Raw genomic sequence first — 7,321 nt, forward strand, 5'->3', positions numbered from 1 at the left:
CAAGGACTGGCCGTGTTGTAGAGCTCTGCTGTCCTCTGTTTGTGAACGAGCCACCTGCCAGTACTGCTGTTAGCTAATGCACAATCACACCATCAGCCTTGACAGCAGCAGCAGGCTCCAGCTTTGAGAGAGACAGGAGAGTGTTTTTATAAAGCACTCCCCCAGGTGTGCTCGCTTCTGAGTGTGTAGAGAAGGGGGGTGGACCAACCGTACTTTAAAGGCAAACCATTTCATACTGCAGCTACATGAGCACTGTGGCTCCCGGCCTGGGCAGGGGTTACGCCCGCTGCACATCTGTGTCTCTCCTGGGCAGGGGTTACGCCCGCTGCACATCTGTGTCTCTCCTGGGCAGGGGTTACGCCCGCTGCACATCTGTGTCTCTCCTGGGCAGGGGTTACGCCCGCTGCACATCTGTGTCTCTCCTGGGCAGGGGTTACGCCCGCTGCACATCTGTGTCTCTCCTGGGCAGGGGTTACGCCCGCTGCACATCTGTGTCTCTCCTGGGCAGGGGTTACGCCCGCTGCACATCTGTGTCTTTCCTGGGCAGGGGTTACGCCCGCTGCACATCTGTGTCTCTCCTGGGCAGGGGTTACGCCCGCTGCACATGTGTGTCTCTCCTGGGCAGGGGTTACGCCCGCTGCACATGTGTGTCTCTCCTGGGCAGGGGTTACGCCCGCTGCACATGTGTGTCTCTCCTGGGCAGGGGTTACGCCCGCTGCACATCTGTGTCTCTCCTGCTCTGACTCGCCCTCACTCACACCAGGCTTGAAGACGTGGCTGGATATTACAACCCTGACACAAGCAGAGGAGGAGGAGGAGGAGATGCTTCATCATCCTTCCCCTCATCCGTCCAGACCTCTGTACTGCCAATCAGGAACACAGGTCCGATCCCACTGGACCTCCGTGTTAACTTTAGAACAGATCGCTGCTTCTTTGCTGAGTCTTTGTAAAAAAAATTGGCATTGTGTCACTTCTAAGGAACTACTTATCGCTGCTCTGAAGCCCCGCCCACCCCCAGCTGTCTCTCCCAGATAATCAGGACAGGATGGGGACGCCACAGGACGCTGTCACGTCCCTGCCATTATTCCTCTTGCTCGCTGGTCAAATAAGCACAGGAAAATGACTGTTATCCTGCACACATTTGTTAATAGCAAGCAGCATCGGTTTCTGTGCTGTCACCGGTGTGTGTGTGTGTGTGTGTGTGTGTGTGTGTGTGTGTGTGTGTGTGTGTGTGTGTGTGTGCCCTTAGACAGATGATAAAGGTGATACAGATCTACCTTTAATATTATACAGGAAATGTTTAATGTATAAAAATACTTTCATCATTATGGATTTATGAGCATATTTCAGAGCTTTAGATGGTGACTATGTCTTCACAGAAATCATTTCATGTCACTGTTTTTAGACTGTGTCCCTCCGTTTGATGTCTGTATGTGGACCATGTATTTGTTTACTACCCACAACGCAAAAAAAACATCTCATTCATATTCTATTAACAGAGCTATAAATGATTTCATCAGGTGTGACCCAAGTATAATAATTTTTTAACTACAATTAATCAAACTAATCAAATTAATAAAATAATTTTAAATTTTCTGAAAAGTTGTAAGGAGTAATAATTAATGACTGGCTGTCAGACATCATCTAAAATGGAGACGAGACTAAAATTGATCTATTTCCCCTCCAGCTACCAATTATCTAATTAATATTCTCAGGACTACAGGTTTCAAGAACAAAGATTTGGATGTTTTTATACCCAATTAACTTTATGATCAGGAAAACTGCACTGAGCAATACAAGGCAAATGGAATGAAATGGATATTATTTTGCCCTTGGCAATGTTTAGAGTTCATTTTCTATGATGTCAGATTAAAGCACCAAATTCACGATTAATTTGGTTCGGTGTTTACGAGCTTGTTGTATTTGTCTTGTGAAAACTATTTCTGGCTACAATTACAGTTTTCCCAGATGGCACAAGTGAGCACTGAATGTATCTTCAAAAGCCGGAGAATCAAACTGCAGAGATCAACCATCATCTAAAGAATCTGTATGATGTGTGACTTTCATTCAGGGATGCCTCTGTTCCCCAGCAACCGCGAGGCCCCGCCCCCCGGGCTCCTCTGTGGATTTGCTCCACCCCTCCCTCCTAGACATGTCTGTGAATTTACTCCGCCTCTTCTTCCCCAGCAGATTTGCTCCGCCCCGCCCTGCTTGGTCCGTCAGCGGATTTGTTCCGGCTGGCTGGAGTATTGACCGGCCGGGCGTCATCTAATGCACCTGTTCTCACTCTGCGTTTGCTATTAGCCTGCTGTTAATGCTGCTGTGTTGGACCTTGCGCTGTGGGTCGCCTGCACACATGTCAAGTGTTCTCCTGGTTCTGCCTCTTCACCCCTGCTGGGTTTGGATTCAGCACCATTTCCCACTTTGTCATTAGATCCTTTTTTTTCCTTGTTGGTATTAAAATTAGGAGTGTGTGCTGGCATCATGTCTGATCTCTCACACACACACGCACACACAGCAGTAAGACCCTTAACTCGTATCGTATGTGAGTCGTATCTGAGTTTATACTAATCCAGTATTGCCCATTATTGGTAAAAATCACACTTCAAACATTAAAATTCTGTACCTAATCGCTGTAGGTTCAGGCATGTTTCATAGTTTTAGACCAGTAGCCGGGGGTTTGCATGCAGGTCAGTTACTTCCTCATTTCACTTGAACAAACGATGACGGTTCCTAAATCACTGCTATGCTTCCGCTGTGAAAACATGCTGGTGCTTCACGTTTCCAAATGGCTGAACCTTGATGCGGTTCCGTCTCATGCATCATTTCAAACCTCTCGCTCCACTCCAGCACCTGAGCCGGGGCTGGCTCCCTGACCCGTCAGCAGTTAGCGCTGACACCAGTGGCCTTGTCTGTGGAGCTCTGACAGATCGCAGTGTGTACCACACCCTTCTGTGGTCTGTGTGCATGATATTCCCAGGCATACGACAGACTGGCGGAGAGATGGAGGGATGGAGAGGGAGGGAAAGAGGGTGTCCCTCTTGCTGTAGGGTCGCACAAGGGAATAAAAGAGCCCTGTCAGACCCAGGTCCGTGTCTTGGTCTCCCACTGATCAAAGCTGTGACACAGGACAGACAGAGGAAACGTGAGAACATGGAGCCTAAGACCAGCTGACCAGGGCAGGACAGAAATGACCAGGAGAGGGCTCTCTGAGAATCAGGGAGGTCAGCTCAGGACCTTTCCATGTCTGCTAGCTTAAGCAGTGTCAGGAACCTTCATAAATCCTGTGCAGAGAGAGAGAGAGAGAGAGGGAGAGAGAAAGCGAGAGAGAGAGAGAGAGAGAGAGAGGGGTGAAATTGCTGTGAAGTGTTTTCGTATTTAGTAAGATCTTCTACATAGGGTTTCAGTATTTTTTATTATTAATGGGTTGTTTTGCATTTGATCATGACCAGAGTGAAAGGCCATAAACATTTGTTCAGAATAGGTAAATGCATGCAGTTCTGTAGTGTGGAATGCTTTTTCGGTATCTACTTAGATCAGGGTTTCCATGGTTTCTCTCTCTCTTATATTTTAGAGATAGTCAAAATTGTAGTGGTGTACAAAGTTTCCAGTGAAACAGAATGCTTAAGAAAAAGACTTTGCTTTACACAGCTGATGAAAGTCCTCTGTTCGAAACATTCTGTTGCACCATAATCCTTGTATACGTCACTACACGTTATTTTGACTAACTCTCTTCTCCAAACTGGAAGAATGGCTCCATCAGATCCCATGATCAACATCAGAGACTTATAAGAGTGAGATGTAAAACACACCATCCATAAGAGTGCAGGGAATTGGTATGATACACACACTCGCTGGCTACTGTTATACTTTATTAGGTTCAGTTGTTCAACTGTTCAGTGCTTGTTAATACAAATACGTAATCAGGTAATCACAAGTCAGCAGCTCAATGTACTTGGGCATGTAGACCTTGTCAACATACTTCCTGAAGTTCAACCCAATCATCAGAATGGGGAAGAGAGGTGATGTAAGAGACTTTCAACATGACAGGTTGTTGTTTTCTGTTCTGAATATTTCAGAGACTGCTGATCTATTGTGATGCTGTGGGCGCAAATGCCTTGTTGATGCCAGAGGTTCGAGGAGAAGGGCCAGGCTTGTGCTGAAAGAAAGGCAACAGTACCTCAAATAACCATCATGTACAACCGAGGTACACAGAAGAACATCTCTGAGTGCACAAACGGTACATACGGTCTACAGCATCAGGACCACAGCAGGTGCCAGTCCTGTCCGCAGCTGACGCCGTCTTTTGCATGACCTCACCAAAATTGGACAGTAGAAGATTGGAAAAACGTTCCCTGCTCTGATGAGTCTTGATTTCTGCTGTGACATTCAGATGGTAGGGTCAGAATTTGACATAAACAACATGAAAGCCTGGATCCATCCTGCCTGGAATGCACACATCAGGCTGCTGGTGGTGTGATCGCATGGGGGGGGGGGAATTTTCTTTGCACACTTTACACTCAGTTGGGCAGCATTTAAATGCCACAGTCTACCTGAGTCTTGTTGCGGACCATGTCCATCTTTTTATGACCACAGGTACCATCTTCTGATGGCTCCTTCCAGCAGGACAACGTTGACACGGATGCATCATGGATGTGCATCCGAAAAATCTGCAATGATGCCGTCATGTCAGTATGGACAAAGTCTTTCAAAATATTTCCATGAAGAATGAATGCTGTTCTGAAGGCAAGACAAGGTGAACCTAATAGAGTGAGCAGGGATGATACTATACCTATGTATATGCATACCCTACATATGTAAATGTATACTCTACATATGTATATGTATACCCTACATATGTAAATGTATACTCTACATATGTAAATGTATACCCTACATATGTATATGTATACCCTACATATGTACAGGGTTCCCACGGGTCCTTGAAATCCTTGAAAGTTTGTGAATCTGAAAAAATAAGTTCAAGGCCCTGGAAAGTTTTTGAAAACAGGCATAAAAGACAGCCATCCTTGAAGGTCCTTGAATATTTTGGGGGGTTTGAAATTTTACATGGATGAAGAGCGCAGTCAAGGAATAATAGGGCACAATTGGTAGGAAGTCAATATTTACAAAAGATTGCTATGAAAAGGAGTCATAATGTTTTAAATTTCTCATCCTTTGTTGAAAAATATGATCTGATATAGGGGCAGTCATGGCCTGGTGGTTAGGGAACTGGTCTTGTGACCGGAGGTTCGTGGGTTTGATCCCCAGACCTGAGGCCATGACTGAGGGGCCCCTAAGCAAGGCCCTTAACCCTCAACTGCTCACTTGTATGAAAAATGAGATAAAAATGTAAGTCGCTCTGGATAAGGGCGTCTGCCAAATGCCATAAATGTAAATGTAAATCTGAATTGATAGTTGTTATAAAGATTTTAAGTCTGCAAAGTGATTCCTTTAGCAATAATCAAATTAATCAAAAATGTCATTTTATATTCAGAGTTGACTGTTTTGATGTCCATGTTAAAAGTGAATGACTAACTTAGTTGACTTCAAGTGTAATAACAAGATTATCAGTCATGCTATGAGACAAAAGATGTAATAGAGATTCTTTCAAGAAACATCCTAATACAAATTATAAAACCACAATGGCTTGTCAAATGGCCCATATCTTAAAAGAGTAAAGATAGTAAAAGTAAAAGAGACTCATTTCAAAATAATAAATAAGATATATCCTGTAGCCATGTTTCTTGAAAGAAGATTTAAACTTTGTGGATTCATGTACCTTTTGTAAGTCAGAAGATGAATTCCAGGAGCATTTGTTTTTTCATGTCAACTTTCACAAAGTTTTTGCATGGACACTAGAAACTCGATAAATCTCAAACTTAACATTATTTTGATAGCATTTTACTTTATGCGGAAAACTTAAGTTCGGATTTATCTGATGCCATAAATGTAGTTGTACTTTTAGCAAAATACCACATTCACTACAGTAAGTTGAGTGGTTAAAAGCCTTATTTTCTCTTTGAATTAATGAATTAAGAATCATTAAGTAGATTAAAAAACTTGGAAAATGCTAGAATCATCCCACACCAGATTTCTCTAGAAATCTATAGGTCTAATCTCATTATATGGCTTTGCTCCTCTGTTTTATGTATGTATATTTTGCCAGCAAGTTCATTTAAAATTATATTGATTCTACAGGGCCTATGCTGACTTTTACTTTGCAAAAGTTTGGTCATTCTCCTGTAGAGAAATTTGTTTGTTTGTTCAGCACCGAAAGCTAGTGTTTCTTGTATGTGTAGCTGTTTTACGTGAATGTCACCTTCTCACAGGTCCACTGCTAAATTGCCAGTCATGTTGAGTGTGAATGAAGTTTTTGTTTAATCAGCGCTTAATGTCATGCACAGAACACTTCAGGATGCATGGCTTGAAATGGCATTCGGTCTTTTGAATTTGCATTGAATTAACATCGTTTTTTGACAACATATTCAGGGGTAACAGTAGGTAAATGGTGCCAGGTGCAGTCCTTGAATTTGAGGAAGTTGGTCCTGGAAAGTCATTGAAAGGTCCTTGAATTTGATGTTAACCAAGGTGTGGGAACCCTGTATGTAAATGTATACCCTACATATGTATATGTATACCCTACATATGTATATGTATACCCTACATATGTAAATGTATACTCTACATATGTATATGTATACCCTACATATGTAAATGTATACTCTACATATGTATATGTATACTCTACATATATATATGTATACCCTACATATGTAAATGTATACTCTACATATGTATATGTATACCCTACATATGTATATGTATACCCTACATATGTATATGTATACCCTACATATGTAAATGTATACTCTACATATGTAAATGTATACTCTACATATGTATATGTATACCCTACATATGTGCGTGTAGTACATGTGTGTGTAAGATAGCGAGACAGATGGAGACATGTTGGGTAGAGTTAGAGGTGAACACAGGCCATGGCGTGGTGTCGGGTAAAGGAGGCCACAGACACAGGCCTCGTCTTCTGCTCTGTCATCACTTTCCTAAATGAATCTCTCTGCAGTCCCTCTAGACCTCAGTGACATTTGGCTCCCTGAGATCACTTAGCATGTTTAATCAGCTAGTAGCTCGTGTTACAGATCATGTTACAATTCCAACTTCACAGTCTCTGCATTCCAACAGCCGAGATGTCCACTCCAGCGCTAGTTCAAACATTTAGGTGCTCAAGTCCATTACATATTCCTGGTCTGTACAACTTGATTCCAAGCCAGTCTCTTTGATAGTTGCTATGGACCAT

At 43.0% G+C, this 7,321-nt stretch overlaps 1 long non-coding RNA gene across 1 annotated transcript in view; it reads left to right on the forward strand.

The window, feature by feature from the left end:
- Positions 1-6,667, forward strand: part of LOC143509533 (uncharacterized) — a 22,420-nt gene extending 15,753 nt beyond the window's left edge. Inside the window, exon 3 of the long non-coding RNA XR_013129701.1 lies at positions 4,080-6,667. This is a non-coding gene — a long non-coding RNA (uncharacterized LOC143509533). The remainder of the gene's footprint in view (positions 1-4,079) is intronic.
- Positions 6,668-7,321: the final 654 nt, after the last annotated feature.

This window comes from Brachyhypopomus gauderio, chromosome 3, assembly GCF_052324685.1.
Source record: "Brachyhypopomus gauderio isolate BG-103 chromosome 3, BGAUD_0.2, whole genome shotgun sequence".
In the NCBI taxonomy this organism is placed as follows: Eukaryota; Metazoa; Chordata; class Actinopteri; order Gymnotiformes; family Hypopomidae; genus Brachyhypopomus; species Brachyhypopomus gauderio.